Consider the following 26,745-nt stretch of genomic DNA (forward strand, 5'->3'; position numbering starts at 1 on the left):
GATGTGGTTTTTCCACAAAAGTTTATGTGCTGGAGATTTGGTCAACAATGTGATGGTTTTAAGAGGTAGTGGAACCTTTAAGAGGTGGGGCCTAGTGGAAAGTGGTTAGGTCACTGGGGTACCAACCTCAGAAGGGATTAATGCTGGTCTCTCACAATAAGTTAATTCTCAGGATAATGGGTTGTTATAAAAAGGAAATCTTACCCTTGGATGGTTCTCCTATCTCACCATGTGCTCTCTTATGTACACACTTCTACCATGATCTTATCTGCTATACTGTGATGGGGTCACCTGATCTTGGACTTTAAAACTTTGGATGAAATAAACCTCTTTTCTTCATGAAGTACCCAACATCAGCTGTTTTGTTATAACAATAAAAAGTGAACAAATACACTTTCCCCATACACATACCCAATGCACAGTGGGCAAAGAGACACAATCACAAAAAAATAAAAAATTTTAAAAAAAAGCCCAATTCAGAAAATGGAGGAAAGGGAGACATGCAGCAGACAGTATCCACAACAATCTTGAAATCTTGCTGTATAGATATTGCCTCCTACCCTGAAACAAGAATGTTCCTAGAATAGTGTCAATCCTACTTTGGGGAAGCACAGCCAGTCCATTGTTCTTAGGCCCCTCACTCCATCCTCAGGAGGTTCTTCCTTTGCCAGTATCCTTAACTGCACATTGGGGAATATGCCCCTTTGGGAGCTGAGCAGTTCTCTCAGCCCACTTTTGGAATGTATTAGGTTAGAGACTAGGGTTGATTTAATTGTTAGCCACAGACTGTATTAATTTGGTTCCTGATTTTTTGGCACAACTATAGTTTCTCAAAATTCTAGTTAATCCCTTACCTGGTCTGTTTAATTTCTCTTAGCCGTATTGTTAATAGCTACTCTCAGTACTTTTCAAGACATGGTTCCTTCTCAACTTAATTGCAGGTATTCTGAGTTTCTCAGTCTTTGATGATAGAATAACACCTTTAGTGTCTTTTCTCTGAACATTTCCAGCTATCCCAGATAGCAATTTATCAAATATTATACCATTCAATAAGAGGGTGACCATGCGTCCAAAAATCTGTTTTTTCACTGATCAGCATTCAAGCCAGTGCCACTTTTGTAGCACCACTCCATTCTTGGTTGCCATTCTTTGTATCAGTCAGGATTAGCTACGTTATGCAACAGTTACAAATAGTTCCAGAAGTTTTGATATTGCTTATCATATCAAAATTTAATTTTTAGTCTATTAAGGATGCTTGGGACTCTGCTCTGTGTCATTTCCCTCACCTTAGTACCCAGATTAACAAAGCACTATTCTCAGGAAAACTGACAATATGGCAGAAGAGAAAAGGACTTTCTAGATGGTCTTGTGTTGGCCATTAAATGCTTGGCCTAGAAATGACACACATCTCTTTTGCTCATAACTGGTCACATGGACTATCTGCTATAGACAATATTTGTGTTCCCCAAAGTTCATATGTTGAAATCCTAATGCCCAAATGTTGTGATATTTGCAGGTGGACTCTTTGGAAGGGTAAGTAGATCATGAGAGTGGAGCCTTCTTGAATGAAATTAGTGTACTTCAAAAGAGACTTCAGAGACCTCCTTTGCCCCTTCCATCATATGAAGTTATAATAAGAATACAGCCATCTATGAACCATGATGCCTAGGCTTGATCATGTACCTACCAGCCTGAGGAACTGAGAAGCAAATTGTTAATACCACCCAGTCTATGGTATTTGTAATACCAACCCCAAACAGACTAAGACACCTTCCCACTCATAGGAAGCCAGCAGGCTGTCTCTGGAAGACCAGGAGCTAAGCTATTGAGGGAAGCATCAATCTGATCTGAATTGAGAAAACTGGCAGAGTTTGGGATTCAAATAATAAGTAGGTAAAAAACTAAATTAACAGAAAAGCAAGAGCTTCAAAGAAACAAAAGGAATGTCCACTATAGTTGCCTGCTTGGCTCAGTTGCAGATAATGTTTTCATAGTGGTAATGATCAATACTGAACCCTGACCAAATCAACTTTTTCACATCATTCTCATGGAGGAATGGGACACTCTGGGTGGGCACAAGGGAGGGAGTGGGAGGAAAAGAAGTCCACATTTGTATAAAGAGATGTCAGTAGACAGCCCCCGCAAATTGGAAAAATTAGAAGTAGTGATGCTATGGTGAGCAGAATTCTAAGATTCCCCAACATTCTGCCCCTAGTCTATACATATCCACTCCCAGTTAGTCAACTAATACCCTAGGTGTTTTTGTAAGGGATTTTGTGATGTGATTATGCTCTCTAATCAGCTGACATTAAGATAGGGTGATCATCTCAGTGCATCTGAGCTGATCACATTATTCCTTTTAGTTTGAGTCCAGAGAGACAAGGAGGTTAGAGAAATTGGAAGCATGACAGATATTTGAACTGAGAAAGATGCTCCATTGCTGACTTTGACAAAAAGAATGTCCACTATAGTGGACACTGGAGGGGATGACATGGCAATGGAGGGGGTGACATGGCAAGGAATGCAGGCAGGAAATAAGAGTAGTCCCTGACTGACAACCAACTAGAAATGGGGACCTCAGCCTACAACCACAAAAAATAGACTGTTACCACAGCTGAATGAGTTTGTAAAAGGACCCCAAGCTCCAGATGGGAACCACAGCCCAGGCAACTTGATTTTAGTCTCATGGGGTCCTGAACAGAAAAGAACAGTATCATGCCCAGACTTTTAACTTACAGACCATAAAATAATAAAGATTATTATCTTAAGCCCCTAAGCTTGTGGTCATTTGTTATCCAACAATGGAAAAATAATACACATACTGTATGAGTCCCAGAAACAGTCTGGTAAAAGAGACAATGCCATTTGTATGTACTGTTGGCCCCCAGTATCCATTCATTCCACAACCAAATATTCAGTCCACCCATAGATCAAAACTATTTGAACAAAAATTACATTTGTATTGAACATATAGACTTCTTAAGCATTATTCCCTAAACAATACAGTATACCAACTATTTATGTGGCATTTATATTACATTAGGTATTATAAATAATCTAAAGATGATTTCAAGTATCTAGGATGTGCATAGATTATAGCAAATACTACTCCATCTTATGTAAGGACTTGAGGATCCTTGGACTTTGGATCCATCCACTGGGGGTTCTGGAACCAATCCCCTATGGGAATGACTGTATAACTTTGATGTAAGGAAAAACTGAGATCAAAACTATCAGAGATTATTAGTTGCCCATTGAGATCCATCTCCTCTGTCAACAGCAGTAATTGACAAGGCTTCCCAGGAACATTTGCAGTTAGGTGTGACCCAGCGACCAACTTCTAAACATTTGCAAATGATCAGAGGAGCATCCCAATACCTCTGCATTAGGATTTTGAAGAGGTTGAGCCTTTGTATTATCAGCTTATCATTACTATGTCAGATACTTGAAATAATCAACTTATAAAAATAAAAGTCATTTTGCACACGGTTTTGGGGGTCCCAGTGATACCATTCCTTTGAATCTGTGTCAAGGTAGTACATCATAGCAGAAGCACAGAGGAAAACCATTTATCTCTTGGCAAGGAAGCAAAAGAGAGAGAGAAAAGGGCTGGGTTCCACAACCCTTCACCCGTGACCTCCCACTAGGCTTCATCTCTTAAAGTTCCTATCCCCTCTCAATACCACCACCCTGGGGATTTTAGGGGACATTCAAGATCCAAACTATTAGCAGTCCCCATATTTCATCTTCTTCTCTGTTAGCTGGAAGTTTATGACCACATAGCTTTGGAGGATGTTGGAGCCACCAAATAGACCCAGGACTAGACATAAGGATTAAATCTGGCCAAGAACATTCTTCTGGACTCTACGTTTGAGCCATAGTATGGGGTTACTGGACATTAGATTACCTTAACTAATATGAAGGTAGAAGATGGTGCAGGGAAGGTAAACAAGAACAACTGGAAGTATATGGAGTGAGGACATTGTACCAGGTGCGATAAGAGTTGCATTTTGTTCTGTAGTCTTACTCTGTGGGACTGGCTTCCTGGTGGCAACCAGGCTGAGAGATGCTACTCTTAGCACTGTCCTCCCTTCTTCTCAGGGCACACACTGACTGTAGTTTTGCAACTGCTCATAACACACAGCCTGGAGTGGAAGATGGATAGGTTTTTCCAGGACATCTCCTAATGTCAGTACTCAGCACTCTTCAGCAGTGACCTCCTCACCCAGTAGCCCAGGGCTTGCTCCTAAGGTCTTGAATCTCCCATATACTCTCCTACCTCCTCTACCTGTCTCCTGAGTTACTCATAATGTCACTAAAGGATTATTCAATTCAAAGAAGACTTTGATCTCAGACATTTTACTGCCCTGAAATATGACCATACCAGAATTAGATTATTGGTTGAGGAACTTCTAGTTGAAGCCTGCATCTCAGTCGCCAATAGTTTGACATGTAACAAGGAGAACAAGCCATGCTCTGTTATAACAATTACATGGGGGTGAGTTAGAAAACTGTTTTCATGTCCCATCTCCAATTGTTCCAGAGGGCAAAATAATTCATCAAGTTCTAAATGATGAAAGCTAACTTCACATCTGGTGCACGTTTACACAGGGAAAGATTAAAACCAGAAATGCTTCTGAAACCAAGCCATCTAAAGACTGGAGAGGTACTTAGAATGTCTGCAACTAATGTGTGAAGGGAGCTTGTTACAATGCTGGATAGTCCCATCCAGGTTAGCCAGAGCAGATGGCTTTCACTTCCAAACATGACAACTGACATGGGTTACCATCCTCCTTCATAATGGTCTAGGAGGGTATCTGGTCTCAATGACAATTGTTAGTCCTTGTGTGTCTCTCTCCTCCCTCACTCCATGGTCATCTGCCATTTGTAACAGGTATTCTTCCCTTGTACCACCCCCTAAATTCCCACCCACTTCTGCAGGTGCTCAGGGTCAAATACTACATTTTATCCTTTCAACTCAGATCCTTGCTAAGCCTGAGGTTAACAGCAATAAGTCCCAACACATCAGTGCTCACTTGACTCACTAACACACATAGAAACTCCACATGGAAGGTGCTGTTTCTTTCCATTTTACAGATCAGAAAATTGAGCCTTTATCAGGCTGAAAGACTTTCCCAAAGCCACCAATAGCAAGATGCAGAGCCCAGACTCTCAGCCTAGTGTCCTGTCACTTCACAATAGAGCCCCTACTCACTAGCTAATTAATGTAGGGATTTATCAAGTCAATTAAATAAGAGCAGGGTTGGTCCTCTCTAGGCTCTCAAGGGAATCCTGTTTAATGAGTATTCCCATTAATGGGATTGAGAGGATTTTCCATGAACAATGTCGACTACGACTCCCTTTAATTCTTAGCTATCTGCATCCAGGACTGTGCATCTGAGACTGAAGGCTGGCTGGCATTAGTGGGCAGATACAAATGACGCAGTATTCTTTTTTTGTTAGAGCTGAAGTGAGTGAGTTATTTAAGTATCATAAAAATCTCAGAAAGTGCCTCTGGAAATGAACTGCCAGGGTCCTTGTGGTCAGGTCGAACTCTTCAGCCTGGGCACACATGGTCTGTTTGTTAACTTGGAGCTAGAGAATAAATCCTCAATCCTTCAAATCCTCTGTATGTTCACTGGTTTTGTGGGCTTTGGGCTTCTTAGGTAGGATGGTATGAGTCAGTATCTATTAGACCCAATTCTAAAGTTAAACAAGTTGATTTAAAATATTTTCAAAATGTAATGTGAGTTTTCTTTCTATTTGAGTCTCTCTGTTCGGGAGCTTTCCATTTGCTCTGAGGTATGAAACCTCTTTCATCTGTAAAGAAGAGAGCTGTACAATCAGTTCTATTGATATTCGGGCAGGAGGGGGTGACATTTGGAAATGTTTTCCCCCAAGGAAAGGGAAAGGAGAAGTTGAAAATGAATCAGATTTAATCACACTTCAGGTAACTCGACAACAGCCAAGAGGTTGCCATCTCTTACCTGAAGTCATTTCCTGAAAGTCCAGAAATAATTCCCTCTGGAAACCATGTATTGAGGTCCTTTGAATGTTCTGCATTGGGTCTCTGGTGAATGACAGGAAGTAGGCCTTCTAACTGTTCCTCTCCAATGGGATAAGATTGCCCTTAGCTGTTTGAGTTGCCCAGTCTTCTTGAACTCCCAGCCAAGATCCTGAACCCAGGTGGAACAGAAACAAACCATCCCAGTTGGACCCCCTGTCAAACTTCTGATTCAAAGAAACATTGGTTGATGTTTTTGACCATTGTGTTTGGGGCTGTTTGTTACACTGTTTTATGTTATGAATGTGAACTCAAATTTCATGTGTGGGGAAGGAAGCTTGGCCTTGAATGCAACAGTGTTGCAAGGTGAGACCTTTAGGAGGTCATTAAGCAGAGTCTAATGAATGGATTAATTCATTAATAGATTAATGAATGGATTATTGTCTTTGTTATAAAAGCAAGCTCTCTCTGACTAGCTTGCTCTATCTTACCATGTGATGCTCTCAGCCATGTTAATGATGAGGCAAGAAGGGCCGCACCAGATTTCACCAGATTCTGGCATCAATGTATTAGATTCCCCAGCCTCCAGAACTGTGAGCTATTTAATTTTCATAAATTATCTGGTCCATAGTATTTAGTTATAGCAACAGAAAACAGATTAATACACTCAACAATAGTACCTAGAGTAAATATGGTCCCTATAAAATAAGAAACTACTGGCCTAATGTTTAATCAAAGGAAAATGACCCTTGGAGATGCAAACAAAGGATGGCCATGGGTCTGAGGTCTGTACTCCATGGATGAGCCAAGACAGCTTCAAGACAATTTGATCAATCATGTGTTTGACTTAAGGACTGACCTAAGATTTCCTGGTGCTCATGCTGCCGGGTGAAACACCAAATGATGAACTTTGCCTCTTCACAGCCGCCTCTGATACAAGGAGGGATACCCATTTCCACACACCCTCCCATATTGCCAATGTCCATTTGGAGTCCTTGCAGTATAACCTTCTCCTCCTCAGGGAGAGGATAAGGAGTATGACTATCTCAGACCCGTTCCCTCTGATAACTTTCCTCATGTTTCAACAGCTTTCTTGTTGTATCGTTGTATCTTTTCTGCAATCTTATAGGCCAATTTTCTTCTTTTATGCATTGTGACAACCCTTGCTAATTGTTTACTGAATAACAAAATAACCCAAAAGTTAGAGGCTTAAAATAGAAGTAAACATTTACTGCCACACTCACAGATTCTATGGATTTGAGAGTGGCTAACCTGGGAGATTCTGGCTTGGGGTCCATCCTGTGAGATAGTAGTTATGACATTTGCTGGGGCTACAGTCACTTAAAAGTCCTGATTTGAGCTGGAGAATGCCTCCTGCAATGGTTGACCCACGTGGCTAGCAAGTTGATCATGGTTGCTAGTGGAAAAACTTCAATCCTGCCCACGTGTGTCTTTCCATGAGGTTGCTTGAGTGCCCTTACAGTATGACAGTTACTTTCCTGACCTAGAGCTAGTGATAAACAGGAAGAGCCAAGAGGTGGATATTTTGGGGTTTTATGGCCTAGCTTCAAATGTCATTTGGCATCACTTCTTCCATATTACTTTAGTTGGGTCTTCTGAGTTACCAGGTCTGGCCCAGATTTGAAGGAAGGGGTATTAGACTCTACTTTTTGAAGGAAAAAAAATGTCCCAAAACTGGGGATATGTTTAAAAATGACCATATCTACCAAGTATTATTATTTCCTACTTCATGTGATTTTATTCTAAACAGCAAGATGCCTGGCTAAAATATTACATTTCTCAGGCTCTCTTGATGGAATCACAGGTTAGTAAAGTATAAACAGAAGTTATTGGGTAAGATCAAATTTTATTTTGTTTATTTATTTAGTAATTTATTGCACTATTGGGGATTGAACCCAGGGTACTCTATCACTGTGATAGATCCCCATCACCTTTTATTTTTTATTTTGAGACTGGGTCTTACTAAGTTGCCTAGACTGTCCTTTAACTTGCAAGCCTCCTGCCTCAGCCTCCCAGGTAGCTGGGATTATAGGTGTACACCACCATGTTGACTATATTATACAATAAAATATCATTGAAGTCTTCCTGGAGTGCAGGACCAAGTGAGTCAAGGAGGGGCTGTAATCCAGTGTGTCATATGGGAGCTAAACGAAAGAAGCTCTTAGCTGAGTATGTCATTTTTTGAGGGTCCAGGCTAGCCTGGAAGAACCCTAGGGTCATTAAAATACCAAGTCACTTTTATTGACATATGACTCTTGTGATCTCTGAGGGTTCATTTCCAGAAAGAGAAGGAAGTATATCAGTCCTCTCCACTGTCAGATAGAACACATATCTGCTCAGACAACCTGGAGCAGAAGAACTATAGTCAGAAGTCCTCAAGTCTCCTTTCTGCCACCACAGGTCTAGGGAAATGGGCAAATCAACTCTGCTGTCTGGAGCTGTTTCAAAAGAACCACTTAGAACTTAATGATTTAAAACATTTATTGCTGTTTATTTTGCTCATAGTTCTGCTATCTGAACAAAGTTTAGAGAAGATGACTCTTCTCTCCTTCACACAAGGCAGCTGCGGAGGTTCAACAGGACAGGCACACTCACGTGGCTGGCCAGTGAGTCTTGGTTGTTCACTGGGAGTTCAGGTTAGGCTGTGAGCCCAGGACTTTGGTTTCTCTATGAGTGGATTTCTCTATATGCTGCTTCGACTTCCTCACACAATGGTTGGCTATATTCTGGGAGTGAATATCCCAAGAGATCAGGTGGAAATGCACAGCATGTTTATAATTTTACATTCAGAATTCACATAGCAACATGTTCACAATACTGTAAGGATCAGGCAGTCATAGGGTATACCCAGGTTCAAGGGAAGTGAGGACATAGATTCCATCTCTTAATGGGAGTAGCAGAGTTATAGAAGGGCATTGGAACAGGATTCATTACTGTGGCATTCTTTAGGAAATACAGTCTTCGGCAGGGAGTTATCATGCCCAAGTTTTCATTGTGCTACAGTTTGATGCTGCCTGTTTCTATTACCATTCATAAGACATTAGGAAAACCAGAAATGCCACAAACCAGCCCCTTAATGTCCCTCTAGGAAACCAACTTTCTTTTTGAGAAAATAGATATTTTTTTTTAATTTTAGAGGTAAAATATAATCACACAAGTGTCAAGTTGAAACAGGTCTCTTCTTTAGAACTGTATACACTGAAATTTTTTCCTAGCACGAGAGGGATTTCTGTGTCCCAAGAGTCAGTTCCAGAGTTTGCACTGAAGACCACTTCCCAGAAGGAAAGACTAAGATGACCCTTCCTGAGAGCCTGGCTCTACCCAAATATGTCTCCCCATGGGCCTCTCTGGGAGAGTGAGAAAGAGCCCCAAATCCCTCACTTGCCCAGTCTCCCTTGCAGCTGGCATGCCTTATGACTACATTTGGGGGCCCAGCCCCTTATGGTATCAAAGAAACCATGGATGAGAGGGCCAAACTTTCCACTCTCCCTCCACCTGCTTCCCAAACCTACCCAAGGCCTTGCTGAGACTCCAGGGGCTGCCCCAGGGGCCAAGAAGCAGCCAGACTTAACCCACAGCCCACCTTTGGGCTGCTTTATGGGAGTGGAAAAAAGGGCTTTCTCTTCCTGCAGCAGGACTGTATTGAGTTCCTAGGACAATGTCCAGGGTGGGCTCTGCCCCTCTCAAGGACACAATGAGAAGAGGTCCCCTGGAAGGGCCTGGAGGGACAGAGGTGGGATGGGATGGGAGGATAACAATCACATGCTCCAATGCTTGTAAGAAAGGATCACCTGGTTGACAGTCAAGAAAAGCCTCCCCTCCTGGCTTTTATCCTTTCTTCTCCTGCAGACCCTTTGGCCACTCTTCTTTGCTGGCTTTTGTCCCTCTTCCTTTTGTCTCTCACCCTCAGGGCTTCCTCTCCCAGCATTCTCATGCCACTCAGCTTCAGCATCCTCTGTGACCCTCTGAGTCTTCAGGGACAGATCACCCAAGGGAGATCTTGTAAGCAGACATACAGCCCTTCTATTGGTTCTCAGAGCAGACTACCTTGCTGGATCTGGTCATTGAAGCAATTGGCCTAATGTCTGGGTGACATCTTAGATCCAATCTGCTAAGGGGCAGGACCAAAGTGAGAAGCATGCAGCTGGAGCCAAGGAAGCACATAAGGTGGGCCACACAGAGGTAGAGGGTGCTACACTGGAGTCCAGCTGGATTTCCTCAAACATCTGGAGTTCTCATCCTAAAATAGAGAATATCCTCTTTCCTCTCTTGCTAGGGTGTCTAAACAGCTACTTCAGTGTCGATAAGGGCTCTGCAGAGTGCTTGGCCCACAGGAGACGCCCACCCATGAAAGCAGAAGGGGTGACAAGGCAGAGTATGGGCAAGAGTTCCAGGACTGTCCAGGTCACACACCCTCAAACTGAGGAACCACAGCATAGAGGCAAATAGCTCCTGATTTCCTCCCCAACATTTATTTTGAAAGTTTTAATTATATAATATATTTAACATCTTTTATGCAGATTCACCAGTGATTGTGCTTTTACCATGTTGATTTATTTCTCTCCCTATCTATCTATCTAGTTTTTTTTTTTTTTTCCTGAAGCACCTGAAAATAAGTTGCTGATATCATGACATTTTACCCATATGTACTTCCAAAATTAAGGACTTGCTCCTTGGTAGCCACAGAGCCTCTATTGCACTTAAGAACTTTATTGTTAATTTCTTCACATTATATAATATGCAGACCACATTTAAATTTTTTGAAATGACCTCCAAATCTCTTTTCTAGCCAAACATTTCTTCTTTATCAACTGAACTGGATTGTTACACTCTCACCCCTAAACCCTCCACTTTAGATCTTTTCATGGAGCCCATCCACCTCAATCCTATGAGGTTGGGCAAGGCCCTAAGGATGGGTCTCCCAGCAGGCAGTCTCAGGGATCAGTGTATTTCATCACTCCATTGTCATCTCTGTCCAAAGTTACAGAGTGGAGCCTTGACAAAGGCACCATTGGTTTTCCTCCCTTTGAGGTATTTGGTCCTGAGACCCTTTCTGGCCTCAATCTGAAATACCTCAAACCAAAGGGCTATCCTCAGGCATACAGCCATCATTCTTCACCCCATCACTGTCCCATTCCTTCTAGAAGATAAGGAAAAAAATGAGCATCCTATCCTGGGACGTAGCTCAGTGGTAAAGTTTATGCTTAACATGTAAGAAGCCCAGGGTTTCATCCCCACCCAGCATACATGTGTGCATACACACACACACACACACACACACAAGACTTTATTTACAAGAAACAGAAATTTTAAAAACAAAAAAATAATACTCTTTGCCTTCTCCTCTAATTGTTCTGCAGAGACTAGGGGATTATTTCTGGAGGAAATTGGTACTTACTAGCAAACAGTATATACTCTTCCACCCATTGATGACTTCAAGCACCAGGCTTCTTAGAGTCTTATCTAATCCTCTCAGTGACTCCACTGACTAACTTGTGTCCCTCAAAATGGCTATTGACTGAATTGTGCCTCCCCAAACTCATATGTTGAGGCCTTAACCCCCAATATGATGGCATTTGGAGATGGGGCCTTTGAGAGGTAAGGAGCTCTTGAAAATGAAGTCCTCATGATTAGATTAGTTCCATTATCAGAAAAGAGAGAAAGAGAGAAGTAGGGGGGAGCCATTTCTACCATTTGAGGATACATCAAGAAGATGGCCATCTATAAGCCAAATAGAAAGCCTTCAGCAGATACTGGATGCCTATTCATCCAGCATCTTAATCTTAGACTTCTCAGCCCCTAGAATGGTGAGAAATAAATATCTATTGTTTAAACTACCCAGACTGTGATATTTTGTTATAGCAGCTCTAGCTATCTACGACAACCCTTGATGTAGGGAAGCATATCTCAATGTACTGGAAGGAAACCAGCTCTGAGAGGCACAGTGGGCCACATTAAGGTCACACCCAGGGCATAGGGCACAGCTCTGTTCTGGTCCCAAGACCAGTTTATTAGTTAGAAATACTTTGAGATACAAGTAACAGAATGTAGTCAATAGCCACTTAAACAACATGGGGACTCCCCTCTTCAGATGTCTGAAGGTGGGTCTTTCCTGGGCTAGGGAAGTGGACCCAGGAGTGCCAACAGGGACCTACCTCCTTCTTGCTGCTCTGCCACCATCCATAAAGCATTGTATTTCTGCTCTAGAAGTACCTGCCGCCGTATTGTTGCCATTCTGACTGGAGTGAGATGAAATCTCAGTGTAGTTTAGTTTAATTTGCATTTCTCTAATCACTAGAGAAGTTGAATGTTTTTTCATATATTTGTTGACCATTTGTATTTCTTCTTCTGTGAAGTGTCTGTTATTAATTGGGTTATCTGTTTTTATTGGCATTAAGTTTTTTAAGTTCTTTATATATCCTGGAAATTAATGCTCTATCTGAGTTGCAGGTGGCAAAGATTTTCTCCCATTCTGTAGGCTGTCTATTCGCACTCTTGGTTGTTTCCTTTGCTGTGAAGAAGTTTTTTATTTTGACACCATCCCATTTATTGATTCTTGATTTTACTTTTTGTGCTTTAAATTTCATTCTGCTACTTATGGAGTTCCAGTTTTCCCAGCAGCATTTGTTGAAGAGGCTATCTTTTCTCCAATGTATGTTTATGGCACCTTTGTCTAGTATGAGGTAACTGTTTTATGTGAGATTGTCTCTATGTCTTCTATTTTGTTCCATTTGTCTTCATGTCTGTTGTGTTACCAATACCAAGCTGTTTTTGTTACTATCACTCTGTAGTTTAACTTAAAGTATGATATTGTGATGCCTCCTGCTTCACTTTTCTCACTAAGGATTGCTTCGTCTATTCTGGGACTCTTATTTTTCCAAATGAATTTCATGATTGCCTTTTCTATTTCTATGAAGAACGTCATTGGAATTTTAATAGAGATTGCACTAAATCTATATAGTGTTTTTGTTGGTATGGCCGTTTTGATAATATTCACATATTTCTAGTGGAGTTTTTAAAAAAGGTGAACCTCTACTTCCCCAGCCCTTGTGACAGAAGGTGGCCTGGGCTGGAGAGGTCCACTGGATCAAGCCACCCCTCACCCACTCCCCACTAGGGATCTTGTTAGAAGTCCTACTTTCTAATTCAGCATGTTTGATATCTCTAGATACTATGGGAAACTCATTCCAATTCCTAGTGCTCATTAAAGTTTAATTGGATACCTAGAAAAGGAGAACGTTTTGGTGGAAAGGAACAGAGGATTAAATGTTCCTAATTCCATACCTCCTGCCTACCTCTTTGAGATTTTCCAGTTTTTCTGGTGAGGATTGCTGGCCTATTTGTCTGAAGGATGGTATATGGTTTTCAAGCTCATTGTGAGCTTATTGGAGGTGGTTCTGAGCCCATAGAGCCTCCAGGTGGTCCCCTGGACCTAAAGGGAGATCACTGGTCAGTCAATCCTTCTCCCTCCAACTGTGCAGTATTGCTCTGTCTTTTCCCATTAATTTGACTGTTTCTGCATGGGAGGCTTTTGGCCCTGTAAGACTCAGTGCCTCCTTCCCGAAGTTGAGCCTGTCTTGGGCTGGGACACTTGATTCTCATGGTGACCAGGACCTTCTCACTATATCCTTTAGGCCCAGCCCACACCATAGCCTACCCCATGCCTCCCTTTCTTTCCTTTGATCCTCCCTGGGAGAGGACATTGGCCTCTTTCTCCTCTTGATGCCTGAGCTCAGCCCCACTCTTCAATTGATTGTTCCCACAGCCATGGCATCTTGCCATAATGTTATCCCTAGTTGGGCTCAAGCTTTCTTTCACTTTTGGGATATGATCTGAGGCTCTTCAGGGATACCTCTACTCTACTCCACTGGGTAGTATCTTGGACTCGCTTGACCTTTCTCTGGTTGATTTTGGACTATGGGGAATCCCAGCAGGAGGGCATAGGGAGACAGGAGAAAGTATCCTCCCCTCAGTGTCCCTTTAGGCTGGCTGTGTCTTTTGGGAACAGGCCATGGCTCTGAGGGGAATCCTTCCCTCACAGCTGTTCCCAGGTCTAAGGTGCAGCTGTTCCAATGCATGGTAGTTGTGGGTGGTAATCAATCCCTTTTCTGCCCTTACTATCCCCAGGCGATGCACCCGCTACAGTTTTCCTTGCACAGTTCACAGCTTTATGAAGACCTCAAGAAGGTCTCCCAATGGGCATGCCTTTGCTTCTGTGGCCAGGGTGACCCTTGCCCCTTAGGTTAATCAGAGATACATACATGGTTAAACATTTCTCTCTTAAGTCAGTGGGGCTGCAAGTTTCTCATTTGGAGTATAAAGTTCAATTAGTTCCACAGGTGTTGACTGATTGTAAGCACTAAGGTATGGCTTCTGGGCTAGGTACCAGGTGCCAATGGTATGCAGGATCACACAGTCAGGACAGGGGCCCACAGGACCCAGAGGGGTAGAACTCAAGAGGGACTTCAGGGTTAACAGGAATTTGTGGGTCCATAAAGGACACAAGGAAATTTTAGTGTGATGGCTGAATATGGCCAGCAACCACAGTCCAGGACTAGAGAGGTGTACTTAGGGGGCCAGGGGCTTACACTCAGCCAGAAGGCAATGCTCCCTGAGGAAAGTAATTCCTACTGATGGCAGAAACCCAAAGAGCTTTGTAAGGGCAGAGGGCCATGTGTTTGCCAACCAAAGCAGCTGGATACCATAATGACAGGTGGTGAGGGAGGGAGAGAGAAGATCAAGATGCTCAGAAAGTGAAAGAGGACCTTCTAGGCCCACAGAGGAGGAGCATGCCAAGGGCTGGGCCCATCAAACCTCAGTTCTGCTGTGTGATGTTGGGCCAGTTAGTGAGTCTTTCTGCACCTCTTTCCTTATCTGAAGATCATGGAAAGCCTTTGTTGTGAGCAAATAATGCAGTGTTCCAGCATGGGCATACCACGCCTGTGATATGCAGTTTTCTTCCCTCATTAAGCCAAAAGCCACGAGTCCTTACCTCATCACTGCCCAGCCCTGCCATTTCTCCAGGCCCTCTGAGAACCATGTAAGGTTCCTCCTCCATCACTGTGTTCTGGATGAAACCTATGACCTTGGGGTCTGAAGCTAGCCATGTTCTTAGCAAGGGCAGCAGGCACACCCATGGACAGCAGTGGCTCAAGGAGCAGGTGCTGGCAGCTGCTGCCAGCCTCACAATGTGGCTTTTGTAGGTCTGGGTGGCTGTAGAGCCCAGGAACGACCTGTGCCGGGAACAATTCCCAAGGCTCTGCTGGAGCGAGGCTGCAAGATCTCAACAAAGCTCCAGAGAGCCGTTGGGCAATCACTTTTGTCATGCAAATACAGGCGGAGGTTACCAGCGAGTGCTTTCCCTGCATGCTAACCATTTTGTCATTCAGATGAAGCAAGCTGGGCTGGAAAAAGGCTGTGTGTTCCTGGGTCCCTGAGCTTGCCATGCCTCTCCTATTGTTCTTCCTTGGGCCTAACTGGGTGAGCCTGTGCTGGCTCTGTGCTGGGCCTGGGATTCTGGCTCTGACTCTCATTTTGGCCAGGAAGCAATGGACCCAAGGAAAGCAGCAAAGGCCAGAAGACATCATCTCAAATTATGCAGCTGGCCAGGTTGAGGACAGGCTGACCATCTTATGGGGGAGAGTCTCATAGGCAAGAGAACTGTATGTGTCAAGGCTTCAAAGTGGGATGGCCAGTGCCCGGCCCCAGGAGGAACCTCGAGGTTGTGAGAAAGGCCTGTTCATGGATCCTGGGTGTGTGTGTGTGAAGCTTGAACAGGGGTTAGGGAACAGGTGATGAGGACTGAGGACTGGCTGAGTGCCCACTGGATGAAGCAGGTGCCCAAGGCTGACCCATGTGTCCACATGGAAGGGTCTGAGTCCTGGGCCAAGAGCCAGTTTCTCTCCCAGTACTACTGCATAACTAACCCAGACTGTAATTTGGCAAGTTTCTGAATTTTTCTGAGCCTCAGCTCACTTCTCTGTGAAACAAGAATAGGAATGATGAGATGAAATTAAATAATCCAGATAAAATGTTGAGTTTGGTGCCTGGCATGTACTCAGCACACAATGCACACACTCATTTCCCGATAATGCAACTTCTAGGAACTTATTTTTATTAATATTCTTGCAAGAGCAAAATGACACATGTTCAAGGTTATTCTTCATAGCTTGTACCAGTCAGAAATTGGACATGGCTCAACTGTGCAAGTACAAGGCCTGGTTAAACAGCTCATGGTTTGTCCACTATAACAGGGAACTCTGCAGGTGAAACAAGAACCAGGGCACTCTTTGTGTACTGATACAGGGAGCTGACATCATGCCTAGCTGGGAGGCAAGCAAAGAACCCTGCACAGAATATGCATGTGGCCTTCTGGCAATGCCCCTAAGAAAGGAGTGGGATGGGGCCCTGGTAGCCTGCTGAGGTGGGGCAGAGGTTCCAAAAGCCTGGGAAGAGGCAGGGAGTGACAGGTAGGAGGTGCAGCATTCAGAGCACATCATACACATACACCCCCTGCCCCTAGAAGTTCTCTCCAGTAGAAACAGACCCTTTGGGGCAACAGGGCACTCAGTCTCTGCAGGATGGAATAATACAACCAGTCACCATGGCAACAACTGGCAGTTGTAATTTCCAGCCAGCAGGCAACTCCTTGAGCACAGGAGGAGAACGCAGGCCACCAGCAGGGCTGCCACAGTTTGGCTTGTCTGTATCTGGGGGAGCAATAGCTCCCCGTCCTCACCCTCTCCCCTGTAAAATAAAGATCCAACACTCCTGCACCATGAGGCCTGGGAGGAGAAATTGAAAGAAAGCCAGGCTTTGAAGGGGGCACAGGGTTCTGTAAAAATGAAGGGTTCTGGCCTACAGTAGACCCACAGAGACCCTTTTCTATTCCTGATCACCCTCATTAGAGACGCCTTCATGCAACCCTGAATTTCTATCATTAAAGCATCTTCCAGAAAAACATATAAGAACTCGAGAAGAGGAAGAAGGCAGATGCCTTTTATTTGGGCAGAACATATCCTTGGGCAATTTGGTCAAGTTATAAAGGTGTATGAACACAGGTGTGATTCCTACAGTGCAGTCTGCCTGCTTATCAACCACCTCTCTACTGCCAATCCCCCATTTTCACCCCACACCCCAGTCCTTCCAACCTTGGAAACCACTTGCAAAGTTATTCTACCATCCCTGTCTCTCCCAGGAAAGTACCACCTGACCACTGGCATTGCCCAATGGCATGAAGCTGACCTCACGCTGGATAGATATCAGTAGCTGTATTGGGTGGACTATGATCATGGGGTGCTCATTACCAATAAGGCCTGACCCTGAAAGAAAGGCAGATGAACTCTGACCTCTAGGTGTGGCTGCCCCAGCCTAATAGGAACCCCCTCCCCTGTCCTGTGGGGTTGGTCTAAATTGTTCTGCTTCCCCTGATGGGACTGGCCTTATAGATCAATATGGCAGGCAGGAGCAAGCAAGGCTAACCGGGGCCTCAAGAAGGACCAGGGGCCTGGAAGAGCCCTATCTTCATTTTTGCCACTTTCTGAAGATATTCCTGCATGGTCTTCTTTCTGCAGGTTGTCAGGTAGTGCTTGGGGTAGGGGAAGAGGAAAGATGAGAGAGAACAGGAGCAGGTCAGGCCAGATCAATGCAACAGCCTCTCTGGCCCCCTCTCCACTGCTGACACCCCACAAGTTGCTCATTAGCTCTGTTGTGTCCCCTGCACTCAGGAGCTCCTTCCCACTTGCTCCTACTCACATGAGCACTATGGGTCTAAAGTCACAGCTCTGAGCTGGGCTACAAAGGATCTGGGTTTAGGAGTTGGGGAAGAGTTATTTGTCTATAGCTTTGTTCCCAAATTAAGTTCTGGGATAGACAGGGAAGGTGAGCCATACTCCACAGGCAACCATGAATGTTTTCAAACATCTTTTAAAGAATAGTTAAAACAATCACAGAGGTATGATGAAGTGCATATAAAATCCCTATGACATTCTCTGATGATCTCCTGTGCAAGCAGCATCACATGATACCCTATTGGGCTTATTTATTCTCATTTATTGGTAGGGACAGCTGGAGAAAAGTCTGAGACCCTCATGATATGAATTTATGTTCTTAGCACCTTTCACAGACATTCCTGCTAGCCCTCATTCTCTAATCTTGATAGGAATAATGTGTTAATTAGTTTTCCATTGCTATGACAAAATACCAGAGAAAAACAACATCAAGGAGAAAAGATTTATTTTGGTTTACAGTTTCAGAGGTTTTCCATCCTTGATTGGCTGGCTTCATTGCTATGGTCTGTGGTGAGACAAAGTAACATGGCAGAGAGGCCATGGTGGAGCAGAGTTGCTCACCTCATGGTTGCTGAAAAGCATAGTAAAAGAACAGGGGGAAAAGCTAGGGACAAGATACAGTCCCCAAGGGCTCACTCCCTCCAACTAGGTCCTGCCTCCTATAGTTCCTACCACCTCCCAATAATCCATTCAGCTAGCTGTGAATCATCAATAGATTAGTCTACTGATGAGGTCAAGCCCTCATGATTTGATCACTTCTCAAAAACTCCACCTCTGAAGATTGCTGCACTGGGGTCCAAACCTTCAACACATGAGTCTTTAGGGAACATCCAGATCCAAACTGTATGTACAGATGATTATCTCCTGTGGAAAGTGGGGGTAAGGAGAAGAGAGTAAGGCTTCAGAGGAGCCTGAGGTCACCTCACCTAGATACCTGAAGCTGCTCCTCCAGCCAGGTAGACCTGGGCAAGGCTTGGGCTTCTGGACTGTTGGCACAATCTCACTCTTGGATCAGATGAGGAGGCCAGATGAGCAGGGTGAGTCCTCTTGGTTTAGGGGCCCAGGGTTACCCCAGATTCTTGTTTGAGATGTGGTCTCATTTATGCTATACAACCACTTCCCTTCCAAAAACAAAATCCCCTGTTTTTGAACAAACCAATAATATCTACTCCACCATAGTGAAAGAAATAGTGTGAGAAATTAAGCATCTGTCATTTAGTTGTCAGACTCTATTTCTGATTGAAATGGTTAAAGATTACATTTCTTTCAGCTTACATGCTGTCTTTCAGTGTGTTTCTATAGGCATTTTAAGGTTTGGGGACAATTGTGAGATCTCTTCAGGCCTCAGTGCCCCTATCTGAGATTGGAGAGGGTGAACTTGGACCCCAGCTCAGTTAGATGCTCATAAGCTCACAGCTCTGCAGGTCCAGCTGGTGTAGGAGAATTTTATCTATTTTTCCACAGTCTCTTCCCCCTTCCTATCACCCCCAACTCTCATCTGAGTTCTAATGGCATCAAATTTACAGATCATTCTGATTCTGATTAGAAAGATGGTGTTTTAGAAGGAATATGATACCAGAGTTTCCTCAACTCATTGACAGAGAAAGCTCTGGAACCCCATAGCAACAAGTCCCAGAAATAAGGTGCCCAGGTAAGGACAGAGGGGTAAGAAGAGATGAACAATCTCCTACAGCATAATACAAGAATGGTGACCAGTTTGCAGTCAATGAGTGAACTCCACTCTCAACTCCATCTCCCCTTTGGGCCAGGGCTCAGCAAGGACCCCCCACCCCCCCACACACCACCCAGCAGCTGAAAGGGCTACAGCCATCCCGGGGCACACAGTTCTCTGGAGCCTGTCCTAATGCTGCCCCTCTGTCCCCTTGACACCTGGCACTATCTGGAGAAACTGGCTCAGAGAGGTGATTTGAACTTCTTCCAGTCATTTATAACCTGCCACTTCACACCCCCTTACCCTGGGTCTCCAGGTGATCTACCAGCGATATCTGGCTATAGCCATGACTTCCCCTCTCCAGAGAAGGGCTGGAGAATTTTGCTCTTCAGACTTGGCAGCTCAGTGATTTGGACTCATAGCCAGGTGACCCTCCCAGTCAAACTGCACACTGGGCTTTGTAGCATGCACATTCCTCACGGCCTTCATGCATGCTGCTCCCTGGCCTGATTGGATGCCTTCCCAGGCTCATACACCTGTCTATCCTTTTTCTGCTCTGAGTGACTGCTCCACCCACACATTCTCCCTGCAACCTGGGCACTATGCGATTATTTACTGCTGTTTCTGTTTGCCCACTGGGCCTTCTATTAGACCAAGAACTTCACTGAGGCCAGATAGGGCTTGGGGGTCCCAGCATAGGGATCATGGCCTCCAACACAGAAGGGTGTGCCAAGCCCAGGGCATCTTTTCACTTATTTCTCCCTGAACAGAGTTGTTACTACCGTTGTTTCCAGAACAGGGAGCCACTCAGGACTGGAGCCTTTCTATACTGGTCTGGGAAAAGCAACCTTATCAATCAGGTATATCTTATTATACATAGTACTGAAATAGGTCAAAAACCTTGTGAGGCTCAGTCCCAGGTAAAAAGGGACTTTGCATTTTTAAAGACCTTCATGCAGATGGGTGCAATGGCACATGCCTATAATCCCAGCAACTTGGGAGGCTGAGGTAGGAGGATTGCAAGTTCCAGGTCAGACTCAACAACTCAGCGAGACTCTATCTTAAAATAAAAAATTAAAAGGGTTGGCGATGTAGCTCAGTGGTAAAGCACCCCTGGGTTTAATCCTTTGTACCAAGGGTGGGGGGAAATCCTCCATGCAAATACAATGCAAAAAGGAGTTAAAAATATCTGGGGTGTTTCTTCTTAAATTGAGTTTGACACAGTACTGTGTTATTCAAAAAGATGAATCCAAACAGACATTCCCCTTGTTATTTAAACATGTCCATGAATGAGAAGCAACTTTCCTGCTAGACCAGGTGGCCTCATCTTCTAAGGAACATATCAATCCTAATAAGATCTCTGGGTAGGTTTGGCCATGTTAAGGTCCTATGGACCTATGGACCTATATAACTGCAGAGTCCCAGAGGGATAGGATCCTGCAGCTGGGCTGCCATGGTGGATAGGCTGTCCCCTCCTGCCCACACAAGTGGATGCCCCCATGAGGCAAGGGACAGTCCCTGTGGCCAAAGAATGGCTGTTTTTCTCAGATCCTGCCAAATTACTCAGGCAAGAAGCCTGTTCCTTCCTTCTGTATGCTCTGTTTGAAGACAATACTCCGACCGCTGCAAAATGGGAAGATGCAGAGAAACCACTAACACCACCCTCGTCTGCCAGGGGAAGAAATGAGGAGGGGCCTCCTGCCCAGGGTTGCACACAGTGTTCCTGAGAGTTAGGCTGGATCCCAGGATCCCAGACTCTGCCCACTCCTGGTACCTGTGGGCTGGAAGGGAGCTGCACAGGACTGACCAGAGGTGTATGTTCAGGGGAGCTCCCGACCCCAACCTCCATCCATGTAGCTCCTTAAAACTCTGGGGCATCTCACACCCAGAGGTCTCTGAACCCCCCTACCCTCCCCTTGCAACTGCCCACCAATTGCTCCACCAACTGCCCAATTGCTCTCATAGGGTGTCCCAGCTGGCCCAGCCAATGCTATGGAGTCAATCTTGGGGGGCTTTGTGAACTTTTTTTAAGGGATGAAAATAGAGTTGTCAACATTTTATTTTGCCAATGGAGGATGTTGTCACAAAACAACCTCTGTCTGCTATTACTGCTTCATGTAAAAAGGAAGTTTTAACGTTAAAATAATCTCATAAAAAAGTTGAAATATTCAGCATCATAAAATTTGATAAAGCTGTTCTCTCTCTTTTTTTTTTTTTTTTTTTTTCTCATTTCATTCGAGACCTGAGAGCTCTGCAAGAATCCCAAAGGCAATCTCATTTGGTCCAGCTAAGTGGCAGGGTGATTGCTGGGCACTCTTCAGGCCCTGCTTGTGATAGGGCTGATGGCCAGGACTCTTCTGGAAGTTACCCACACCCCAAACTCCTAGGTGTCCCCTGAAGCAAACTGGCCAACCCAGGTGTTTCCTGAAGAGTTCTGGCTGTGGGCCCTGGAGCAGGTGGACAGGACACATCCTCCCTCCCCAGCCTGACATCTCTGTCTTCCAGGGCTGGCACGCTGGCCATGCAGGGCTACCCCAGACACTCACTTGTGCCTGAAGCCAGCTGCTGCACAAAGCCATATTGTGGGCCTCCGCCTGGCGGGCAAGCACGTGACTTCAGATGGTGGGTGGCTGCCGGACGGGTGTGCCCTGCTGCCTTCCTCCAGGCCAGGACTCTGCATCCTTGCCTTGACCCCACACAGCAAGAGCCAGTTGGTGAGCTGAGGGATCCATGAGGATGAGAAAACATGATTTCAATACCCTGAAGGAGGCATCAACAGGGCTCCAGATGGGCTCCTTCTGAGGTCAGCCAGGAATCAGGTTCTGACTTCACCCAGAGCCTGGTCCTTTTGTCTCTGATTGTCACTGCCAGCTCTCACCACCCCTATGATGACAGGGTCCTTGAGTTCAGCATTCTCTGTGTGAAGGAGCCTGGGTCCTGAGGCCCAGAGTGGGTTTTTGAGGACTGACGACAGGCTGACCAGTGAGGCAGGGCCATCCCTGGGCTCTAGCACTCCCTTTCCCTTCCTGTTGATGACTGACCTCAGCCTGAGCCAATTCAGCTGAAGGAGGAAAGGAGCCCCTGAGCTCAGTCAGGGCTTCCGGCCACCCAGAGGTTTAACCTCTAGAAGTGCAGCTTTCACACATGAGCAAAAACAGCAAGAATGCTCTCTCAAGCCACTGACTGCTTCCTGTGAGCCCCAGGCATGCTCAACCTCTCACAAACTAAGAGAAAAACCCACAAAAAAACACACACCTCAAACCAGTCAAGGGTTCTTCTTGGAGCAATCCTTCTCCCCAGCTCACTACCACATTCCTCTTCTTTTCAGGCCTCCAAATAGCATGTTCCACACATTAGAATGACTGCAGGTGGAGAGTGCTATAGTTTGGATCTTAAATGATCCCCAAAGGCTCATATGTCGAAGGTTTGGTCCCTATGTTGGTGCCATTGGTAGAACTTTTAAGTGGAGCCTAGTGGGAGGTCTTTGGATTATTGGGGTTGTACCTTCAAAGAAAATTGTTTTTAATCCCTGTCTCTTTCTTTCTGTTTTTAGCTTTCTGACCATGAGGTGAGCAGCTTTGCTCCACCGCATGCACCTGCATGATGTGCCACCATCAGCCCCAAACAACAGGACCAACCAATAATGGACTAAAACCTATAAAACTATGAGTCAAAAAACATTTTTCTTTTTAAAAGTTGATTGTTTATGGTGTTTGCTAGAGTAATGGAAAGCTGACTAACACAGAGGGTCAGAGGGGTAATTGGTATCTTATGTGACACCTTCTACACAATGCAATGTTATGCCACTTAAAAAATACTTACAATGACCCCTGGGACTGGGGTTGTGGCTCAGTGGTAGAGCGCTTGCCTAGCATGTATGAGGCCCTGGGTTCAATCCTCAGCACCACATATGAATAAACAAATAAAATAAAATATCCATTGGCAACTAAAAACATTTAAAAAATGCAATGACCACAAATTAATATGAAAAGAATGCATGTCCACCTATTTCCCTGGAAGGCTCATTGTGGTGAAGGGGGCACCATCCTTCTGACGGAAACCAGAGCTCAGGGTTTCTTTCTAAAGTCCTCCCTCCCTTCATTACCTGTATCCTATTTTCACTCACTGTGTGGAGGCCAGGGCCACTCTCAGAGCTCAAGAGGAGCCCCTGTTTGGGGGCTTCCCTGTAGCTGTACTGTTCCCCATGGATGAGGGGTCTATGGGTCCAGGGGACATGCCTACTCAAAGCCTGTGCCTGTTTTAGACCATGCAGCATGTCAAACACCCTCATGGGTCTCTCTCCAGGGTCTCACGTGCATACCTGTGGAGACTCTGCAATTGATTGAGGCTTCCAGGTCATCGTGAAAGCTTGTGTGTCAAGGAAAATTAAGAGTTTGTCTGGATTAGCCTTCACTCTCCTACATGACGATGCTGTGATATTGTAATATAATAAGAAATATGTATTTGGTCTAATATAGTTTGGACCTGGAATGTTCCCCAAAGGCCCTTGTGTTGAAGGCTTGGGCCTCCAACCTGATGGTACTGGAAGCTGGTGGAAACGTAGGAAAGTGAGGCCTAGTGAAAGGAAGTTAGATCACTGGACACATGTCCTTGAAGAGGATGTGGGAATCCAAGACTCTTTCTGTCTCTTTGTTTCCTGGCCACCATGAGATGAGCAACTTTGCTCTACCATATGCTTCCCACCATGATGTTCTGCTTTGCCACAGGCCCAAAGGCAGTGGAAACAACCAACCAGGACTGAAACCTCTGAAACTGTGAGCCAAAATAAATTTTTCCTCCTTATAAATAGATTGTCTCAGGTATTTTGTCACAATAATGGAAAGCTAACTAACATAATTTTTATGGTCAGTCCCTCACTCCCTTGCCTTTCATGGAATATAGCTCCTCAAACCCAAGGCATCTCTGGAGGGATAAGTGTCTTTTTGTGCACTAATGAGGTAACTACTGGCCAGAGAATGTAGTTTGGTTGCCAGGGGAACCAACCACAGGATTAAAAAACTTGAATTTTCAGCCCCACCTCCAAACTGTGGGGAAGAGAGAGGGGCTAAAGGTTGAGTTGATCACCAATGGCCAATGATGTAATCAATCATGTCTATGTAATAAAGTTTCCAAAACACCACACAGGGACAGGATTTCAAGAGCTTCCAGCTGCTGAAAAAAATGGGGGTACCTGGAGGGTGGATGGCCTTGTGGGGGACATGGAAGCTCCTGTAACTTCCCATATACTTGCCCTATATAATTTCTTATACAATATCTTTTATAAGAAACGAGTTAATATTAAATAAAGTGTTTCCCTGCCTTCTGTGAGCCATTCTAGTAAATGATTGAGCCAAGGAGAGGATCATGGGAACCTGCTGACTTATAGCAAGTTGATCAGAAGCACAGATGACAACCTCTAACCTGACTTAAGACTATCATCTGAAATGGGGGCAGCCTTGTGGGACAGAGCCTTCAACCTGTGGGTTCAGATGCTAACTTTATAGATTGGGTCAGAATTGTGGGGACACTCATTTGATGTCTGCAGAGAATTAGAGTTGAGTTGCTTGGTGTGGGGAAAAAACTCACACATGTGGATACCAGAAGTGTTGTGTGAATGGATTGAAGAAGCACAACTCGTCTTCTCTATATAGATCTAGAGCAGTGGCTCTGCTCTGCAGTCTTGAGGGATACCTGAATCTCTCCCCTGCAAGGCTGGAGGGACCTGGGGCTAACTACTCACCTCTCCTCCACTTATGAAAACAGAGAGGACCCCTTTCCTGCTGGAGGGACAGCTCACATGTGAGCTGGAGAGTCTGGCTCCCAACTCTGCAGCCTCCTACCCACTCTGGCTCCTTGCTCTACATGCCTGAGGCACAGTAACTCCTCTTGGCAGTCATCAATCCTTGTCCTTGCACTATGATTCCAGGGTTTGTGTAGTCACCTCCCTCCATCTCTGTCTTCTCTTCCATACCCTTCTCCCTGCTTCAGGTTATCATAATGGCTGATTGGCCCATCCGCCATTCCCCCTTTCCTTTGATTCACTTTGGCCCACTTTGATTCACCTCTCTCAATCCATGGGGACTCAGGCATCAGTCCTGGGCAGTTACTATCAGCTATTCTAGTCTCATCTTCTTTGCTGCGGCAATGGGAATCCTGTCCCATCAATGAGACATGAGCAAAAGTCTCCTAGGAGTTTCTGGATAGGGTTTACTTTCTGATAAAATAGACCCACAGGAAGCAATAGGTTGTTCTTCTGGACTTTTGTATATTAGAATGTTACATGTTTTAACCAGTGGAAGTAAGGTCACACTCTGAGGAGGGCCAAGCCCAGAGAGAGGCCCTGGAGCCAGGCATATGGTGCTCGCTTGCCTCTGTACTTTCTACTAGGTCCCCACTGGGGTATCCAACATGAGCTTGTCTTTGTTACTTGCAGCCAAACTTGTTTCACCTTGACCCCACCCCCTGTGAAGCCTCCTCTGACCTTCTGTCCTTACATTGGCACCCGGCCCCATTCTAGGTGCCTGAAGGTGGAGGTTATCCCTTCTCCATGGCTGTGCCTTGCCCTCCCCCACATCCTGGTGATAGGCTAGATGCCTATCCAATAGCATTCAGTAGAATTTGTTGCAACAATACTTTTTTTGGTGGTGGTGGGGGGGACACATCCATTTGGTGAACCTGCTTGTTTTGTTGTGTAATATCTTTTAAGTCCACATGGTATTAGATTTCTGAACTAGGAAAACATTTCTTTCTCTCTAGAGATTAATTAACAGCTTCTATTGCGGGCCCACAGTCTCTAATGCACAGTGCCGAAATCTAAATATTTCTGAAAACCAAGACTTTTCCTGTAAGTTAATGGCAAACCTATTTGGTGGCAAAACCTGACCTGGTCATATTTGAGGATTAAAGGCTTGATGTGAATATTACAACTTCAACCACAGAAATGTACACATGTTTGGAAATGGCCTGAATCCTGTTGAATTGTTATTTAGTGTATACAATATATGTACATAATCACTGGTCTAAACTCCAAATGTTCTGAATTCATAGAAACATTCACCCCCAGGGATTTCTGATAAGGAATTGAGGAACTGTGTTAGATAGCAAGAACTTTTAATACTCTTTATTTCCCATTTTTGCCCTGACTGCCAAGAAGGTCAAGTTTAAATAATTAAGCGAATTCACTGCAATTAGCTTTTGTCTAAAGTTTCTTAGTACAATTATCCTTTCTATAACTTGGCATTTGAAAAATTATCTGTGCA

At 44.7% G+C, this 26,745-nt stretch overlaps 1 long non-coding RNA gene across 1 annotated transcript in view; it reads left to right on the forward strand.

The window, feature by feature from the left end:
• Positions 1–24,814, forward strand: part of LOC131423904 (uncharacterized) — a 29,468-nt gene extending 4,654 nt beyond the window's left edge. Inside the window, exon 2 of the long non-coding RNA XR_009226046.1 lies at positions 23,040–24,814. This is a non-coding gene — a long non-coding RNA (uncharacterized LOC131423904). The remainder of the gene's footprint in view (positions 1–23,039) is intronic.
• Positions 24,815–26,745: the final 1,931 nt, after the last annotated feature.

The sequence above is a fragment of the Marmota monax genome, unplaced genomic scaffold (genome assembly GCF_021218885.2).
Source record: "Marmota monax isolate L192 unplaced genomic scaffold, Marmota_monax_Labrador192_F-V1.1 WCK01_AAM20220418_F8-fsc00005, whole genome shotgun sequence".
In the NCBI taxonomy this organism is placed as follows: domain Eukaryota; kingdom Metazoa; phylum Chordata; class Mammalia; order Rodentia; family Sciuridae; genus Marmota; species Marmota monax.